This window comes from Apteryx rowi, unplaced genomic scaffold (assembly GCF_003343035.1).
Source record: "Apteryx rowi isolate R43461 unplaced genomic scaffold, aptRow1 scaffold_16, whole genome shotgun sequence".
Taxonomy (NCBI): domain Eukaryota; kingdom Metazoa; phylum Chordata; class Aves; order Apterygiformes; family Apterygidae; genus Apteryx; species Apteryx rowi.
In genome coordinates, this window is record NW_020447863.1 from 5,681,317 (window position 1) to 5,701,465 (window position 20,149).

The 20,149-nt window shown below is 43.7% G+C and overlaps 1 protein-coding gene across 1 annotated transcript in view; it reads left to right on the plus strand.

Annotated features, from left to right (window-relative positions):
- ZNF618 (zinc finger protein 618) overlaps positions 1–20,149 on the plus strand; it is a 171,743-nt gene that overhangs the window by 70,574 nt on the left and 81,020 nt on the right. Inside the window, exon 3 of the mRNA XM_026059668.1 lies at positions 2,070–2,113. The gene's annotated coding sequence lies outside the window, so the exon portion shown is untranslated. The remainder of the gene's footprint in view (positions 1–2,069; positions 2,114–20,149) is intronic.

The window sequence follows — 20,149 nt, forward strand, 5'->3', positions numbered from 1 at the left end:
ATTGTGTAAGCATGACAAATCATTAATTTTTGATTGATTGCTTTGAATTATGGGTGCTCTGACATCCTTTCTGTAGCTGAACAGCTGTATAACAAATGAACATATCAGTGCTCACAAAAGATTGGAGATCTAACAGAAGCAATTACATTGTCAGCTCCTCCCTTCTGGCTTTTCCCAGGCAATGGAGGGAGGAAATTTTTTAACAGAAATTCCTCAAGTGGCTAACAATAATAATAAAAAAAAATACCTTTTTGTAATTGAATTAGATTTTTATCTCTTCATTGCTAGTGGATTTCTTAAACCTTCAGAAGCCAAGATGTGTTTCTGCTTTGTGTAACTTGGAGAATCTCTTTAAATGAAATTTCACATTAAGAATTAAAAAATAAAATCAAATTGTAATTTTTGGTTGCTATTCCTTTAAGATTTCAGAATTGCACCAGTGCACTAAATGTGACCTCCATAACTTTTAAATTAAGAATTTATGCTGGCTTGAAATTTATGAAATATTTCAGCATGAAAGAAAGCCTTTTTCCCTCAGGAAAATTGAGCAATAAATCACAGCACTCTCGATTTACTGCCCTACAGCCAGCCAAAGATAGGATTTTTTTTTTCCTTCCCCCCTTCATTCTGAAAAAAAAAATGTAATCATATAAGACAGCTTAGCTGCTATCCTCCCACTCTCTAGAATTTTTAATTTCAGCTGTTTCTGCTTGGATTTATTTCCAATATTCCTACTCGGCTTTTCAATTTCCTCAGTTATTAAATTTTAATTCAGTGCATTAGCATTTAAATTAAAAAAGGGTTTATTTTATCGAAATCGTTGGCTAGCCCCCATCCTGCTGCACATGAATTGCCTGTTTCTGCCATTTGCACAAAATGTGAAATGCAGCTAATATCTTTTAACTTATATTTGCACAAATTCAGAAATAAAATTTCTGGGTTTGGAATAATATTGTCTTTCCAAGGAAGCCTCTAATCAGAGAACTGGGGGAAAGACACAGTGCCTTGCAACTTTAAGAGGCAAAAATAGTAGTTACTCCCTGATAATCCAGTCCTAACGACAAGCAAGTATCAAATTAGACAATTCATAAATAACTGAGGGAGTTGTGCTTGACTTGACCCTTCTAATTAGGGAGCAGGACAGGTATGTTTAGAAAACAAACACAAAGCCAGCTTGTGACTGGATCCAGTGTTCAACTCTCTGCAAACTGGTATTTAAGAATAGTTTGTCCAGGAGAGCAGGGACTTGGATGAGTCAAGATTTGGGATGAAGGGGGATTATTCCGGGTTTAATTTTGCGTTCTGCATGCCTTACTGGTCGGGTCACTTAACCTTTTGTTTGCTGCTCCCTCCCCTCCTAACAAGGCTCACGTCTGCCCATCATTGCACAGGGGCACGTGAGGCTTGGCTGGGTGTTGGAAAAGGGAGCAGGACTCCAGTTGTGGCCCTGGCACAGATGTTCACTGTGCCCTTGGACAAGTTAATCTCTTTGGGCCAGGTTCAGCTGGCGTAAAGTCCCCTGGACTCCCTCTGCCTCATGTCTCAGTTGACTGGCTCCAGGCCTTCAGAGCAAACATGAGCCACAATGTCTTTTAGGTGTAATTTTAGGCCATCTGAGTTTGGATGCAATTTTAGTCCATCTGAATTTGGATATTTTTGCCTTATTTTCCCTCTGCAAAGGGGGGATTCTTATTTTAAACTTCGAAGGGCTCCAGTGTAACACAATAAAATAATTGCACAAGAGATCTCCTACCAGTTGCTACCAGCATGGTGTTTTTGGAGATACCGTCAAGAGCATATGCACTGGGGAATAAATTTTGAGTTCTCAGAAAGTTACCTCGCTCGTGGAGCTATGTCTTAAATTATGCCTTAGTCTACTGAAAACTTAATGCATGTACTTGGATTTAAGTGCATGACACATCCTGCCAAAATTTAGAATTGAGCGTGTGTGTAATTCAGAATGGAAAAACCCAAGGTATTTTTGGTGCAGAGTACTAGCAGGAAGAGTTGGAGTGCAATCTTGCCTTTCTTATCCTAAACAGCCTTTTTTAATATCTTTTGCCCCCTAGGCTGACGAGAGCAACAGTACTGGAAGGAGGAGCTCTTCAAGCAGGTATGTGGATGGTTTTCTCTTTTCTGGTGGGATGTAACGGGCAGATCTGGCTCTCTGCTCTGCCTGTCTCTGGAGCAGAAGATGGGGTGGTGGAAGAGCAGCCACACAAGAAAGGTGAGGCAGGGACTTTTAGAGCACAGGAACCATACACCCATTTTTAGATTGTGCTAAATGGATAGATTGACGAAAGATGATTCTGGCCTTCGGGGCTGCAAGGAAATGCTTGTTTGTAAGCAGTGCAGGGTGGTATGCCTGGGTCTCCCTGGCCCCGTGCCCGCACCTGAGATGTGATGTCGGGCTTCCAGGATGTGGCTCTTTGATGGAGACCTTTGGCAGTGCTGTGGTGGTTGGGTGAAGACCACCCTGTTCCTATGCAAGAAGAGAGGAAGGAGGGGTGTCCCTGTGCCCTCAGCCCCCTCTGATCTCTTTTCATGCTCTGGGCCTGGAAAAGTAAGGGCAGCGGCTGCTTCCAGGCACAGGATAAAGGGACGTCTCTGCAGCTCCTGCAGGCAACTATCATGAGTGCAGGGGCTGCTAAGAGCAAAACACTGTTGGGTCACAAGCATAGGGCATCCAAGCTGCTGCCATCCCACCCACTGGCAGCGTTGCCCCTTCTCCCTTCGCTGCCTCTGAGGTAGATGGCTATGGGCAAGATGCCCAGGGAATGGCACAGAGCACATCTCTCTGGCAGCCCAGCCTGCCTCCAGGTCCCCGACAGTTCTCCAGAGTGTGGGAAGCAAGGTATGCAGCCCAAGTGTGCATCCGTGAGTGAGCAAGAAGGAATAAAGCTCAGTAAGAGAAAAAAGAGGGATGTGATGAGGTCAGGTCAGCCCTGTGCTAAGGCCTCTCTGTCTCCTGTCTTTTAGTGCTGTAGGGGATCTTACCTTGCTGGTATTCCTGGGCCTGGGAGATACAGTGTGGACAGAATTAAAGAAAATTGTTTCGGTCATTTTCCACCTCTGGAGGCGTAACTGAGGAGTCTGGCAGCCAGGGATGAATGGGAGGAATGGGGAATATTTGGCCCAGGAATCAACGTGGTCATGCTGCGGGAGTGCTGCTATTACCTAGAGCAGTCCGCAGAACCCAGCACACTCGAACGTGTATTCAGTTTTTCCCCCAGAGTTGACTGTGTTTCAGTGTTGGTTCATCTGATATTTGAGTGCATGCTTCCAGTGGTCTGGGAGGATCTGCTGGAAGGGCCTCCTTCTGCAGCATTTATTGCCTCTACTGGACAAGACAGCCACCCAGCTGTGGAAGTATGGAAAAATATGCTTTGGCTGGACTTCCACTGTAGAGTAGAGTTCATGTGCCAGGTAGCTGTGGGAGAGATGGTGGCAGCAGGGAACAGAGTGATTGCCTGGAAGCAGTCTGATTTATCTGGTGCCACGTGCACTCGAAGCCTGTTCGTTATTGTCGAGCCATCCCCAAAGTGGCAAACTCATCTTTCAGAATTAAAAGGTTTTGTGATAAAAACGGGTGGTGATGTAGGAGATTAGAGATGTCAGGCAGTTAGCGTGGGCAATGCTAAAGTTGTGTCAGGGAATGCGTGGCCTGTGAAGGGGAGCAGGCTACAACAGAGCAAGAAAACATCTGTGAGAGTTGGAGGAAAATGGTAGGAAAGACAAGGTGGTAACATTAAATGCTGGGAAGGCGCACAGCTTGTTAGAGTGCGGACTGTGAAGCACCTGAGGCACCAGGTGGAATTAGGAATTATGTCAGAATGGGTGGGGGAAGATAAGCTATAGAAAATCTGTGCCAATTTGGCTGCCATGGAAAAAGTCAGTGTGATCTGGTGGGCTGCACCCCATCCATGAGACACTTCCATCAGGCTCGCCTATTTCTTCCTGGGCAAGAAGTACATGACTGCTTGGACAGTCCTGAAGCTGATGCTGCTCCTGGTGCTGGTGGAAGGCAAGTGATGAAGCCAAGGCACTGTGTCCATGTGAGGAAAGTGGGGATGTGGCTGGAGGATCAGTAACCCTGGGCTCATAGCACTGCTGTCTCTGCTTTGACGTGGTGGTGGCAAGTGTTCATCTTCTGTGCGGAATGAGACCATCATCTGTGCACCCTGACACTGAAATTCATCTTGACAGTCACAGCTCCTGGCCTTAGTGCTGCTCTCAGCTGACCTTGGGGGAAGGCCCAGAAGCACTTCAGTGTAACAGATCTCCTTTGAGTCATGAGGCTTTTATCAAGGCACCCAAAGCTCCTTGAAGCTAGGCAGCTGGAATCACTGTTCTCCTGCCGGGCTGCCTTCCTCTTCTAAAGCTTGATCTGTGTTTTATGTTCTCCCCTTTGCACTAGCAAGCAATAATGTGTCTACTAATAGTATTCCAGAACACCTTCCTGTTTCCTTCAGAGACTTAAAAGCACTGCTAAAGTTTTATTTGTCAGGTGGAACGCTTCCTTCCACGTTAAAACCCAGTTCTGTTCTTCTGATCTCTGAAATTCTTCGCGCGATGTCCTTCTTCCACCTCCTGTTGTTAAATGTGCATCGTTTGCTCCCCTGCCGTGACAACCACTTTCCTTTCCGTCACTCCTCCCGACACCCTGTCTCAGCATTTTAGGCGTGTAAGAAAAAATGATTTTGGAATAAAACGCTGTTATTTACCAGAAGCTCTTTAGTAATGCCGCATTGCCTGGCTTTGAGAGACTCCTGGTTGTCCACTAGATTAGGGCGTGGGTAAGGGCAGGAGGCAGATTCCCGTAGTGGGGAGCCACGCCAGCGCTGGGTGTCTTGTGCAGAGGAAAACTGCCGTCCGATCCCCTGTCAGCGATGAGCAGAGGCCAGGTACCTTGCCATGGCAAAAGGCAGCACCTCACTCCTGCTGAGTGCCACCGGCACATTTATCCTCTAATTCGGGATGGAAAGAGAGGCTGGAGCATTGCCCTTGGGGGCTGTTGTTCCTAATGTCAGGTCGTAGGTACAGGGGCCTCTTGTTGCTCCCTCTTAATGTCCCTACTTAAACACAGTTAGGAGGAGCTCTGTGTGTTATAAGTTCAGGCAATACTTGTAAAGGTACAGAGGAAAGCCAGGACACACCACCATATTTTGGAGAGGCTTGTTGGTGAGGTAGTGTGTGCACTGCTGCGGGCTCACTCTTGGGACAGCCGGAAAAAAGCTCTGGAAGGAAAACCAGTCGTTGGCCRGAGAGGGAGATGAGTGAAAGGAACTGGGCACCGTTTCCTTCCTCCAAAGTCTGTCTTCTGACTGACTTTTAATCTGAGTTTGTAGCTCTTGCTGAAGGATTTTGCAAAACAGGTTAGTGAGCACATTCTCCATGTAGGAGCTGACACCTTTGGGAGTGTGTCCTTTGTGGGCATCCTCCTTGTCCTGATGTGCAGGAGATACTCTGTGGGCTGTGTGCCTGACAGTCTTCCTGGGTGTGAATGCTAAATATTTCTAAAAGCAGGTACCAAATTTGTGCCCTTAATTAGTGATGTAGCTGTCAGAGTGCCAGAACTTAATTCCCTTTTTTTTTTTTTTTTTTTAAATACATTGAGAATAAGTGTTGGGGTTGGTCATTAAAAAAAGTGGAAACAAAATCCATTTCATCATTTACCTGACTGAATAAAAGATGGGCAAAAAAGAATAATAACAAAATCTGTTTAAAAAATAAAATAGAATAAAAATCTAATATTTCAAGAAAGCTATATTAGTGACTAAAGGTTGAAAATTGGCTTTGACAAAATCTTCTCTGAGGCCTTTAGTGGCTGAGATACAATATGTTGTTTTTCAGAGTTACTGCTCTTTGAAACTGTCTCATTAATTGCAAGCTATAGTGTAAGTGCTTTACTATTAATTTATATCAGTAAAAAGTATAAGCAAAATAAGGTTGCCAGGGTAACTTTACCTTTCTGCAATTTTTTTTTTAACTATGCTATGCTTGATTTTAATGTTGTGACTGTAGAATTGTGTCGCTCCTATTTTTATCTATTGTATTGAATTGATTTTATTCTGTTTCAAGCAAATGTTTAAAGCTCTGAAGGCACAAGATTTTTATGATCTTATCACCTTCACAGCTCTGATCTGACCTGTCTATTGCCTTTGAAATAACATGGTTCAGTGTGCAGCTGTTTTCAACTGAGAATTAGTGGTGTTAGAGAGCGCTCAGTATTTCCTACCTTATTAAATTGTATGTGGTTCCTGTACCTCACTGTATGCTTATTAATAGGAAATTTTAGAAACTGAGGAGAATTATTAACAACATAGAAAAAAACTTCTTTTAAGGGAGCTAGAAAAGTGATGGCTGTTTACCTCGGAGAAGATGACAACTAAGAGACAACATGATAAAGCTATGCATGTTATTGAACAGTCTAGAAAAGCTAGATCAGAGACTTCTTTTTTTCTTTTGCAAGAAAAAACGTCAACAAAATTAAAAGGTAACAAATTAAAAGTCAATAGAAAGAAGTATTTTTTCTTACATGATGGGCACTTAGCTCTTGGGATGTATCACTAAGCGATGGAGACCAGTGCTTGGGTGGGATTCAGAAGGGACTAAACTGCCCTGGATGATGTGAACTGTAGGCAACATGGTTCTTTTGGGTTAGGAGAATTTCCTGGGGATCAGTTATCCTACAGCAGTCTGCTGGAAAGTTTCCTGAACCTTCTTTAGAAGCCCTAAACTGAATGGACTGGATTTGATTCATTCACTGGTATGAATCTGTATGACAATTCTGAGGAACTTGCAATGGGAATCGAGGGTAGTGTGGGAACATCATTCAGAAATGCAGACCTCAGGGTAATTGTTGGGAATCTCCATAATACTATTGTAAAACTAACTACTTACCAATAATTAATGTCAGCATTCAGATGGTGGGCTCTGGATCTTTACAAGAAGTAATTGAAAAACCAAATGTGCAATTACGTCTGACAAGCAGTGTGTGCTTTTCTTGGTCACCAGAGCCTTGTGTAGTCATGTGTTAGACATGGTTTTATATAATTATTATTGTTTATATGGTGGGTGTCAGAGGAAGGAAGAATTTTAGTTTTAAGTCCTCCGTTGGCTATTTATTTTAAAGTCATTAGATTTGTTTTCAGACTTAACTACACTTAATGTGTGAGACTCCTGCTGAATAAATCAGACCCTGATATAGGAACTGCATCTGTTTGCAGGAGGGAACGGAGCCAGCTGGAAGCTCAGCCTCTGTCTACACTATGACTGTCACCAACCAGGAAACCCACTCGCAGCACAGATGTAGCTGTGCAGAAAGTCATTACTGTGCCCAAAACAGAGCTAAAAGCGTGGCCCTTCTGGGGTTATAAACTATTGCGAGGGCACAGATGGGACCCATCTTTACTACAGCACTCAACAGCACTGTGATGGGGATCCCAAAGAGGTTTAAAGCTTTGTTGCTGATGAAACTTTAGGGGAAGGGCTGTGCAGTGCTGACCTGGAGGAAGGCAGTGAGCTGTGCTGGGCAGGAGTGTTCCCTGGAGGTCCTTCAAGCTGTGCCACGGTGGTCTCCCAGCTCTGACACGGCGCAATTGTTCCAGATACGCCAGACCAAGCCACAGTGCTTTGGTGGTCTGGCAGTTTCAGTCTCTAGTTTAGAGGATGTGGCTTTCTGGCTGGAGGAGAAGGTGACAATAGGTGGTTGCATGTACTACTTTGGCTTTGTCCTTCTCAGTTTATCCTTCTCCAGCCTCACTGATAGCATCCTTTCTCCTCCCTTCCCCTCCTGCTGATGTTGCTTCTTCTGTCCTTTGCAGACACCTCCTCACTGACAGCTTCTGTAGTCCAGAGGAGTGTCTCGCCTGTAGTGGCACCAGCTCTTTTCTAGCCTTCTCTCCCAGTGGCAGAGCTCCAGTCCTCCATCAGGCCCCCAGCGTTCAGGGAGTGTGATCTCCGAGTGTGCACAAGCACATCCTTGGGAAGTCCATGCAAGGCTGGAAATAGTGGCACCCTGAACCTTGGGAAAGGGCTCTACACCCCAAGGGAGGGATGTGTATGGGGACAGTCCAAGTGGAGAGTGTTTCAAAGAAGCACAACTGTGGTTAAATTGTTTCCCCCTTTTTTTTAAAGAGGATATGTGGGATTTTCAGTCCCAGAGTGTGAAAAGCTTGAGATTCATCTTGCATCAAAAAGAGAGAAAAGTATTAATAATTAGGCAAGGTATTTAATAAGCCTTGGTCCTCTCTTAAAAAAAAAAAAAATCTCACCACCCATCTTAAAAAAAGAAGCAAAAACCCCACAAAAACCTCCCCAAAATCCCCAGTAGCTGATTTAAGAGAAGTGGGTAGTTGAGCTCCCTGAGTGTACTACTGCCAGTACAAAAACTGTAGGAAAGCCAGGCAGGTTTCCTTGAAACCTGAAAGCAAGACGGAATGCCATAGATGTACACTTAAGAGAAAAGATGATAGCTCATAGACACATCCAGGCTCCAGTGGGGCTGGTGTATTTTCTGAGTAATCCACACTAACTTGCCAAACTTTCATAGCCTCGGAGGGCCTCAGATTCTGTGAGGTGGAGAAATGTGCCTTTCTGGAGGCATAAAATACTGACACTCAGTAGCAATGATGTCTTTAGTAAAGCTGAGGTTCCAGGAAATCATTTTTCCTTAGGCCAGCTACTCTCCTGGCCAGCTTGGGGTTGTTCTGATAATAGCACACTCTCATGTATTGTTTACTCTAAATGCATTTGTATCTCCAGCAACAGGACATCTACCACCTCATTTGTATCACGCCTCAGCTCAGGACTTTTCCCACTCACAGGGTCCTTTCTCCTGTTCTGTCTGTCTTTTGCTTTTGCTTGTTTTTTCCCACTCATCTTGCGCTGGGTTCTGCTGCAGTGTCGCTGGCAGGCTCTGCAGCCTGGGTCGAACGCGGTCCAGCGGAGGCTTCTTGTGGTCCTGTCGGAGGACCTATGAATGTTTGTAGACAGTTATCACCCTCTCAGTCATTTCTTAGTCAAGCAAGGTAGAGTTCTTTCACTGATAAAAATAAATCCTTAATCTATTCTCTTTGTTTTTCCTTGATTTTCTTTGTCTCTGTTGACGTTTCCTTGCTTGAAAATTTAAAGATGCTGGCAGCTATTTTAATATCATCTTAAATTTAGTTTTTAACCTGCATTGTTCGTATGTTGCATTTTTTATCTGGCTGGAGTCTTTTGCTTTTGGCAAAAACTGAGCATTTGTTGTTTGCTGGATAAGCCAATTTTTTTTTTTTTTTTTAATTTGGTTAGACTTTTCTCTTCAAACCATTCTCAAGATATTCCTAATAAGGACTCCCAGGAATTTGTTTTGCTAATACTTTAGGAATTTTTTTGTGGCTCTTGACTATTGTACTGTTTTCTATTTTAATATTTATTTTCTAAAGTGAGAGTCAGCCTCATTTGGTCCTGTAGTTTACCTGCCAAAGAATTGGGAACTATTGAGGAATGAACACACAGTTAAATTCCTGTTACGCTTACTGAAGCAGTGTTAATTGTGAGGAAAGGTTGTGTGTTTTAGTAGACGGAGATAGTTGGAAAAATTGAGTATGCTGCTCCTTCCCCCCCCTTCCCCCTGATTTTAGTAGTTGTTTCATTAATGGTATTACCTCTTCAAAAACCATCTCATCTCAATTATATCTTGAGACTGTCACTGCTACAAGAACCCTGCTAATACAGCATGCTAAGAACTCTCTTCACAGATGAACGATTGTATTCCAGTTCAGGATTTCTCCTCTGTTGTACAGGAGGATTCCTCCTAACTGCTGGCTTTTGTCATCTCTAGTCAGTTAAATTATGGTGTGGGTTGACTTTAGGATTACTATGCAAAGGTCAGAGCATGGTGGTACTTGCAAGGGGTGCGACACACATGGGGACCTCTATCCAGATTTGAGCAGTGGAATTAACTTCAGTTTATTTATTTATTTTTTTTCTTCATGAGATTTTGCTGGTAGATGATCCAGAGTCCTCAGGCTGGTGGTGATGCTCACATCACATCCATACATCCTCAAGTGTCGCATTAGTTAGCTTTGGGTTCTGAAAACTGCTGCTTCCCTTTTTAAGAGCTGATTTCCCTCAGAAGCAGATAGTGATCCTGCTTGAGGCATCTCTCTTCTAAAAAGCTCTAAAGTCCTTCTTACTTCATAATAATATTGGTATTTATTGAGCAGCTTTCTTCCAAGGAAACCTAAATGGCAGGTACTGTTATACTTGTGCCTGCATAAGGGTGTTCTGTAAGGTTCTGATTTCAGTTTGTTTTCTGGGGGAAGAGCAAAAAAGTTATGTGTATCCCAAGTAAGAACAAGGTTTGAGGTTGCCTCCTCAGAAATTGTCTTTGCATGTCCAGTTAGTGTGATTTCCTCAAATCTGATTGTTCTATTTGGAGCACGGACCTCAGCCCTCAGGAGCTGCGTGTTCATCCTGGTTGGCTTCAGTTTATTTTGATTACTTTATTAGTGATTAGTGTGTTCAAGGAAGTCACATACAGCAAAGGATGGGTACACCAGCCTTGTAAATAAAACCAGCCAACCAGTGATACAGCCTTGGATCATGAACAAAACAAGTACAGAGATCCCAGGTAACGCTTGTAACCTAGCAGCGACAGAGGCCTTGGAGCATGAAGTTCACATGGGCACATTGTACATGGAAGACTCTCTGAAATGCTTGCCGGCTCTTTTTCTGTTATTTCACAGGTCTTTACTCCTTTGCCACAGATGGAGGAAAAAGGCCATGTGACCTGAGTTCCTATTCCCTAAAATAACTTAAGAGAATGAGAGTGAACGGTTTTTTTTCTATAGTATTTACTTTCAGAGGTTAAACCCACCCGTTGAGATTATGCAGTGGTGTCTTGGAAAGTGGTAATTATGAAAAGAACCGAAATGTCCTGGTGAAATACAAGTGACCGTGAACTCTCTATACCATTCTGTACACCAAAAGACAATTTGGATTTTAGACATGTGCACCTGCATGTGCTGCCACCATGTTCATTTTTAAGAATGCTACTGGCATGATTTGTCCTGCTCTGGTATCCATGCTGTGAAACTTGGACAGGTTCCCAAATGCTAATGGAAAGAGTCAAGATTTGGAAGACGTATTTTAGAGTATGTACAGTATACATTAAGGAATCTTGTTTGCTTTACTTCATTCAAGAGACAGCGGAAGATGTTGGTTGCTCCTGATGGAGGGGGTTCCCAGGACAGCAGGTTTTCTTTTCTGGCAAACAAAGTGGAATATGGCTTAATCGGTAGAGGCAGTAATCCACATTAGAAGTGCATTGTGTCTTTTAAAAGATAATTACTCCTAGGAGGGACCTAGAAATGTGATGGTCACTCCAGCACTTTACACATTTAAGTCAAGACAGCCTCCCTAAAAGATCCACTGGCTCAAACAGTAGTTGTGGGTGTGATGCAGGAACTGCTCTGTGAAGTTGTGAGGGCTGTGATTCAGGAGGTTGGGTTAGGTGAGTAGATGGGTAGATGAGTCTCTTTGGCTTTGAAGTCTGTGAGGGAATGCCTGAAAGCTGAAACAAGATGCTTGGAATCTAGAACAAAGTGCTCATCTCTAACACTGGAAAAAATAGCTCCTGTCATTTCTCTCTTTTGACCCTGAACTTGGAAATCTTTTTCCTATTAATGTCTGAGAAAAATATGTCCCTGAAGGAGAACACAAGATGGTCACCCTGCTTCCTGACCAGCTCCACCTCCCTCCTCTTGGGTATGAGTCATGGTACCCAGGCAGCTGGGCTGCCCTGGGGAGCAAACGAGAGCTGAGGGGAGGTAGCAGGAAGGCCACCACAAATAGTTTATCAAACAAGTAAATTTTATGTTTACATCTTTCAGTCTCAGCTTTTGTCATCTCCTTCTAAAACGAGAGTTCATTTACATCTATCCTTTCTACTTCCTTTTCTGCAGTCATGGCAGGAACTGTTCTGGCTCTTCCAAAATCATGACAGACATCTGTAAATTGAGCCCAATTGCAGTCCCATTTTGCTTTGGCAGGCCTTTTGCTTTGGCATGAGACCAGCTAGCTGCATGTTGATGTCAGGAAGGCATGTTCTAGTATCATACTCTTGATTTTATCTGAGTGGGTTTCACAAAACATGGTCCTTCAAGTGTCAACTGCAGGATCCTCATTACTGCGCTCTTATGAACCTCTTTGCTCCAGCAGTCCATAAGAGCATACCAAGGACTGTGCTGGGCCCATACAAGTTTTTGTTTCAGTAGCTTAAATGGGCACATATTGTGCTCTGCCAAGGAGTAGCTGGGTATCACCATCATTGGTATCATCAAGGCATTAGTGATGTATCTTTGGTTCTTCTAGCTTGAATGGTATCTAGGAAAAAAATGAGATGCTCCATGTCTGCTGCTGAGGGGAAAAGAGCTTTGATTGTAGGTGTTGATTAAGGGCAGTATGTCCTCTTCCACATGTGTTTCCTTTTCCTYTCCTCTTGAGGAGAAAATGCACAGGAGCTGACGTTGAAGACTGATTCTCAAGTGATCTTACTTTGCCCCTCCCAAAAAGCTCAGCAGGATGTGTGCTGTAAAAATAGCCTCATTAGAAGCCATCTGAGTACATATGCAATCACAGATCACTCAAAGGGAGCACAGAGCATGCATGTTTCTGTTGCTATCTTCAGAGAATTACATGACAAATTATTCCTAGCTGGAAGAAATGTCCTTTTATAATTGGGTTTTCTTCTCATTCTTTCATGAGGGAGGAGTGTGTGTTTTCTAAGTAGCTTTTAGTCACTTCCATTATTTATGAGAATGCTACTCCAAATCAGAAAAAGCAAACTGCAAATGCTAGTTTCTTCTGGCTGTAGCAGCTAATGGGTCCCATTTGCTTTCAGTCATTGCCGGTTCCGCTTATCACAGTCAGAAGGAAACGTTCTCCAAAGATAAAAATGGCACCATATTGCAGCCCACTTCGCCTTGTTTCCTTCTCCTACAGGAGACCAGCTGGAAAGGGAGCTGTTAGCTTCATTGGTAGATTGTTACCCACACAGAGGGACCCGTTACAGTTACCCATTTCCTTTCTGTTCTTCCATCTGGAAGAGGTCCTTGCATTGCCCTGCCTGTGCGGCAGCATCAGGGTTACTCAGCTCTGTAGTCTAAAACTGTTTTCCTTGCGTAGTCATTGGTCCAGGCTTTCTTGTATCATCTGACCGTACTAAAGTCTCAGGCCTTCATGAACTACCATGCGGAAACTGGGTGTAGGGCAAAGGGGAGCTGTACCTAAACTGACTAGGAACATTTATGCCCATACCTGTCCAGCTCTCCATGATGAGCCTTCATCAAGGCCTCTTTAAATCTGTTCTGCCTTCATATTCTTGTATTTGACATGAAAGTGGCCGTGACATCATTGGAAGATGAAAGTCTGATGATCAAAGCAGGCCGCTATGCTGAAATGAGCATTGCGAGATGATAAAGCTGGTGATACAGTAATTGGCTATGTGGCCTACTTAGTAGGAGAAGCGATATATACAGGGGTAGTGGAATGTTTGTTTACCTTCTGTTTAAAATCCATAGGATCTGTTTTGGAAGGCAAAACAGTAGCTCACCAGTAAGAGCATCTGGGCACACCACTGAGTGACAATGTGAGCAGTGCCTGATCCCAAGGCTTCTGCCTCCTCAGCAAAGAACCACCTCCTGGATTTCCAAGCTCCACAGCTCAATAAAGAAAAGACATCAAATGGTAAAGGAGATGGCATTCCCACAGAAAACTCAAAAGACATGGAGAAGAAATTAGACCCACCCTGTGGAAGGGGCTAGGGTCCAAGCTAGATGTGCTGATGCGCTCTGTTAATTTCTGGTCTGTTTTCTCTGAGTTTTTATCCTAAACAAACAGTGCTTTGTTCCAAGAATATCCTCTTCCCAGAGGATGTCATGCTAGGGATATCAAATGCAGTTAGACCCGCACAGGGAATTGCAACTGATTCCTGGAGGGCCACACTTGATCACTGTAAAATTGCATTGTTTCACCCACAAGAGGTGATGGTGTGAGGCTTGGGACTTCATTCAAAGCCACTGTGAGAGAGGTCGGGGCGCAGTTATTCGGGAGTGGGGTCTGACTCATGGTGGGCTTTCCCTTGGTTCTCATGCAGTGCTGTCTCCAGGAAGTGGAAGTTCTGACTACATCACTGCCTGTCCTGGTACCAGTGTATTACCTAGTAATGCCCCGTAGGATTTCAAAAGATGGGGCTGATCTCACTGTTAGCACAATGTGAGCTCTGTTTGGCAATGGGCAGTGTGTTTGCCTCCCAGTCACAGGTCTCAGAGATATGGTCACCTCACTGTTTGTGTTGGGGAGTACTTCTTCTTCCAGGAAGCCTTCTGCTGAAGGCCTGGAAGCTGCATAGTCTGCTTCTCTGTCTGCCCCCCACCCAAATACAGTATGATTTGCTACCAGTCTTGGAATCTGCAGGACTATAAAATCACTGCTCTTCTTATTCACCCCTTTTTTTGGCACCTTTGCAGCCAGCTGTGGACAGTTGTGTATCAGTTCTGATTATGCTGCAAGCAGGGGAGGAATGGCAAGACCAGTTTTGGACACAGCGGTGCTGGGGCCCGGCTTCTTACCCCAACCATGCAGCRTCTTCTATTGCTGTGGCACTAATGGGGAATTTCTGGAGGAGGAGTATGTTCTGGACCCTGCCCCTCCTTTATCCTCATCTCCGAATGGAGGCCCTTTGAGCTACTAGAAAACAGAGGAGACAAAATTCTGCACAGCACAGAGCAAGTGCTGTATTGCAGGTTTGCAAGGATGCAACATCCGAGAACCAAAGGGATGGTAAAGAAATTATACTTTATTGGGTCACCTCTCTTGGGCCAGCACATATGTGGTCCCTGATGGCTTGATGCTGCCCTTAGAGACCGCTGTGAGTGCTCTGTCCTCAAAGTGAAACACAGTCTGTTTTGGAAGCATGGCTATGTGTGTATTGCTGCTGTGGCTGTGCGTACACCCAAGTACAGGGGACAGAAGGCTGTTGCCTTGGCAGTATCCACAAGTTTTGCCCTCAGAATAGCATACCCAGGCAGTGCAGTGTCTGCTGCTCCTTCTCTCAGTTGCTCATTGACTCTGAGGTTCCTTGTGAAAGAAACCTTAGCAGCTATTCAGTTTCTCAGCCTTTTTCTCAGTGTCATTTCTTCTACTCAACACTATTTTCTTGTGGGTGCTTTTGCCTGTTTTTGTTGGTTTTGCCCTTTTTGTGAGAGACGAGGGCCTACTTCTCACAGAATTGCAGTCCTCCCACTCTTCACCTCATGTTAAGTTTTCCTGTGTCAGTAATTTCCTTTTCTTTCCTGTTTTGCTGAAGGGTGTTGGCATTGTTTCCCCAGCCAAACCTACAGGCTTCAGATTCTGCTGTCTTGCGAAGATCTGTAATTCAGCCATGCTCCCTCCCTGCACTCCTGGCTTCAGACCCAAGAAACCTGGATTGATCCTAGTTTTGTTCTATCCTCAGGATCCCTACTTGGATTTTTTGTGGGACCAAAAGCAAGTGTCCTCCAAAGATGTTACTAGAGTGTGCGGGTAGGTTGCGTGAAGTAGCAATGTGGCTCTTTTTCATTTCCAGTGCAGCCCATAGCTTTGGATGCCTCATGCTCTGCTGCTATTTAATTGTTGCCTCCCAAAGGAGGTGGTTCCTGAAAACTGTTGGTCACTGAGCCAGCTCAGCATGTCTCCAGACCACTTACATGACTCATGACTTATTCCTTTGAAGGTGGACCCTACCACCAGCTAGACACCATTTTGAGGTCGCCCTCGCCAGGAGCCGCCTTGTGTTCTTCTGAGAGTTGTAGCAAGGGCAGGGGGAGCCAGACCCACCCAGTCAGGCTTTTGAGATTGCTCTTTCCTTCCAGGCCTGCTGTAGTGAGCATATCTGGAAAGGAATCCAAGGGGGTTGCCTGGAGAGAGGTCCTAGGGAGTGGAAAAGTACTCATGGTTGCGATGGCTCTGGGCTCTACTTTTCTTTCAAAAGAAGCTGGACTTTATTGTGTAGGTGCACAGGGGTATGCATGTGCCTGCACATGCTTTGCTTACAGTGGACGTGCAGTCTCCTGGTGGTGGGTGTACGTAATGACCCCTGTGGATCATTGCTATCTGGTTCAGCAGCTGTCTAGCCGCCCTCCTGGACCTCCTCACCTGGAAAGGCACCCACCTTTGTGCTTGGGGAATTATTTGGTCATGGTGTCCAAGCAGAATGAGAAACTGGACTGTCGGCCAGCACCTTGGACAGGCACAGTCATTGTACAAGTAATAACTGGTACCGACACTGTGCCATTAGGTGCTGTTTTCTTTGTCACTGTTAACAAGAGGCAGCTAAGAGTCAATCGCATTGTCCAAGTCAGGATCCTGTTTTATAGTCTTCAGGAAAGTTCTTTTGTGTAGTCAGTTTTTGGGAAGCCAAAAGGATAGAGATGAGGAAGATAGTCTCTGTGTGCTGGTATAGAAATACCAGGGAAGGTAGGAGGGTCCATTGCATCACCTGCTCTTATCGCTGGCTGGTGCAGCCACTGTTGTGCATCATATGAAATAATTACAGTTGGTTGGCTCCCCACTTGGCTAGTGTGCCTGTATAAGAGGGGGCTGGGATGGTTTTGCCCTCTGATTACATTTATTTCAAAGCATTTTGCAGAACCGTGGTGTTCTGTCTGGACATTTGACTGGAGTGAATCTGCCACTGAAGTTTTGCTAAAACTGAAATCAGACGGTGGCTAGCAAATCTCTGTGAAATATTAAATAATAAGAGTAATGTAAGAACACAATTCTTCCTTTTTAGGCAAAACAGCAATGGTCATGAAAGAGGCAGTTAAAACTGCTGTCAGGTTGTGTGGAAGTAGTACCAGTGTGGTGCAGCTCAACAAAGAAGGGAAATGCAGCATAGCATTTCTCCAGACTGCACTTGCATTTGTGAATGGTGTTTCTTGCATTTTGGATCGATGCAGTCAGATGTCTGGGCCCTCATTACTGTGAAACAGAATCTGACTTATGCAATAAAATGCAGGCACCTCAGGGTGTCACTAGAGATTGTGCATCCTGGGGCTGCAATGGCAGGAGGAAATAGGAGAATGATGAAACAAGTGTAATGCTCTCAGAGACTAAGTATTAGCTCTTTATATATATATGTGTGTGTGTATATATGTATATATATATGTGTGTATGTATGACTTTATATATGTGTGTGTGTGTCTATTTCTGAAAAAAAACATCTTAAAATTAGAGCTCATATAAAATTAGAGCTCCCTTTTCACCACCTTAGGGCTCCTTTCTCTGGGATATTAACTGGATATTGGTCAGTGTAGACCTCTCTGCTAGATCACTGCGCAATGCTCAGCTTTGCGCGCGATGCCAGGGTGCTCGGATTAGGAGTGCTGTTGGAGGTTGTAGGTTTGCTTCCCTGACACATGCAATGGGTACATCTGCTTGGGTACCTCTGCTGGCACATGCTTTCATCTCTCCTAGAAAGTGTTAGAAGACAGAGAAGGTAACCAGCAGTTAGTCCAATACAGATATTCTTGGTTTGAAGACTTAAAGCAGTTTGTTCTCCCTGAGCACGTTCTTTGGAAAATGGTTGTTCCAGTGGACCACCATCAGTGCTAATATTTTATGCCTCATTTCAACTGGTTTCAGCGTCCAGCGATGAGTTCTTATTCTACTCTTCTCTGCCAAATTAAAGAAAGACATTATTTTCTCCCCATGAAGATGATAATGTGCTGCAATCAAATCATCTCTCAGTCTTCCTTTTGACATGATAAATGGATTGGACTTGTTTTGGTCTCATAAGGTCATAAAATATCTTTTTTCATGCTCGAACCACTTCTGTGCCTCTTTTTGCACCCTCTCCAGCTTTTCTAATTTCCTTTTAAAAATGGAGGTGCTCAGTCCGTATGCAGTACACCAGGACTGGTTTCATCACTGTTTCATATACACAGAAAATGACCTCCTTATCCCTCTTGGAGCTCTCGGGTGCATGTATCCAAGAATTGCAGTAGTCCTTTAGGTCAGAGCACGTCTCCATGTGGTTGCAGCATGATCTGCCTGTCAGGATTAGAGATTTGCATCCTATTTGGTGTTTGTGAGTACACCCTGTGTTCTTGGACATGTTTGACTGTACCAGAACTGCTCGGCTTGTGCAGGCCCAGTTTACAGAGTAATTGGGATCAATTGGCTCTGGTCTCCCTGTCACAACCATTACTCTCTACTCTTTTTCCCCTTGGGTCACCCATAAATTTTAGCAGCAATGATCTTAATTTTAATTCCGGAGCATTAATAAAGCTGCTCGAAATCAATCACTTCAGAAGCCCTTTGGAAATACCTCTATTCAGTAGTGATACACATTGAAGACTGCATTTTGCCTTACAACACGTGGCCTGTTGATCTCTTCATGCTGTGTGCTGCTAATTTGTATCATGTCAGAATGTGACATGACGCAATGCCACATGCCTTCAGAAGATCTCTTATATTCTTACCAAACTTGTCATCTCCTCAGAAAGTTATATCCTCAGCCTCACTGCTAGTGATATTAGCTTTTAATTCCAGATCACTTGGCTCCTGCATTGATGTTATGCTGCTTTGTCCAGGATTGGCAAGTACAGCTTGCTGTACCATCATTTGCCCTTCGTTTCAGGTACAAAGCAAGGCTTTTACTGACTGCTTTTACCTTTCTGCCTATCAGTGAGAATTTTGCTGGGCCCATCAAGTATTGGATCGGTGATTTATTTGTTTTGATCTTCCTCCCCTGTCCTCACCAAGGGAAGGATTCACCCCTTGTGGCTTTAGCCACTGTGATCAATGCTTTGCATTTCACACTCTCCAGGTTTGATTGATTGCAATTGATCCCACCCTTTTCTGATTGCTGAATATTTTGTATTTTCACTTCTGACTGCTGCCTTTCCCTTGGCTGTAGAATGGGCTTTTAGGCACATTGCCGTCTTGTGTGATTGATGGACCTTTTGGACATCCAATAACATTACCATAAAGAACTTCCAATTTTCAGCCACATTTTCTCTGTCTTAATTCATCTTTCTCATTTGTAAAAGCTTGGTATGATTTTGGGAGCATGGGAAGCAGTATGTGTGAGGAGGAAGAGAATGAGTGGGGAGGCAGGTCAAGGATAATTCTTTCTGTCTGGGGGCTATTAATTGTACATTTCATTCTGTAATGAGAATGAAAGGATGAAATAATAAAATATCTGGCAGTGCGATGTGACTGACCCATTTTGAAATAGCAACCACATGCCAGTGTAGGAGGTTGTGCAGTAATTATTGCAAAAGATTGTCCTCTTCATTCATCTGTTCCTCTCATCTCCATCCTCGCAGGCTCACTTGCTGAACGGTTTCTCTTTCAGTTACAGCATCTTGATTTGTCTACTAACTTCATAACCAGTATTAGAAGCCATTTCAGGAGTTAGTTTTCTAACACTTTAATTTGCGCTTTGTTCTACCTCTCCATGATATTCCAAGCAACGGTTTCCAAGCAATTCTTTCTCTTTCACTATTCCTTGGTCTAATGGTCTAATAACTCTCGTCAGTAAGTCCAGCTTTAAAAAAAAAACAACAAAAAAAMCCCCTTAATTTTGTCTATTACTCCTGTTTATAATTTTTTCAGACATCTTCAGCTATGCCCTATGTTTACATGACTAAATAATCAGACTCTTTATAAAGTCTCTTTCTGTGTAGTCTGAGCTGTTGTTACATGTTTCGTTCTTTTGATTTCTATACAGACTGAACCAGCAATTACTTTGTTTTTGCATTGCATATCAAAGTTTATTAATAGCCAGTCCTAAAAGAAGGGTACCCATACTGGATGGAGGGATGGTACATTTGGAAAAGGAGCTACCTTTTGACTTATTACATGGTATTCATCTGTCATGCTTAAAATCCCTCTGTCTTTTGCCACAATATCACTTTTCTTAACAGATTGAATTTGCTGATGTTATCTTGAAACTTTGGGTGTCCAGTTTCCTTCCTTCTGTTAAGGGTTTTTGAATACTTACTTATTTAGATTATTTTCTCCCATGGATTTCCTAGTCTTCTGTTTCTGAGATGAAAACACGTACTATTTTCCTTAATCTGTTCCTAAATTCTCTGGAGCCTTGCTTTCCTCC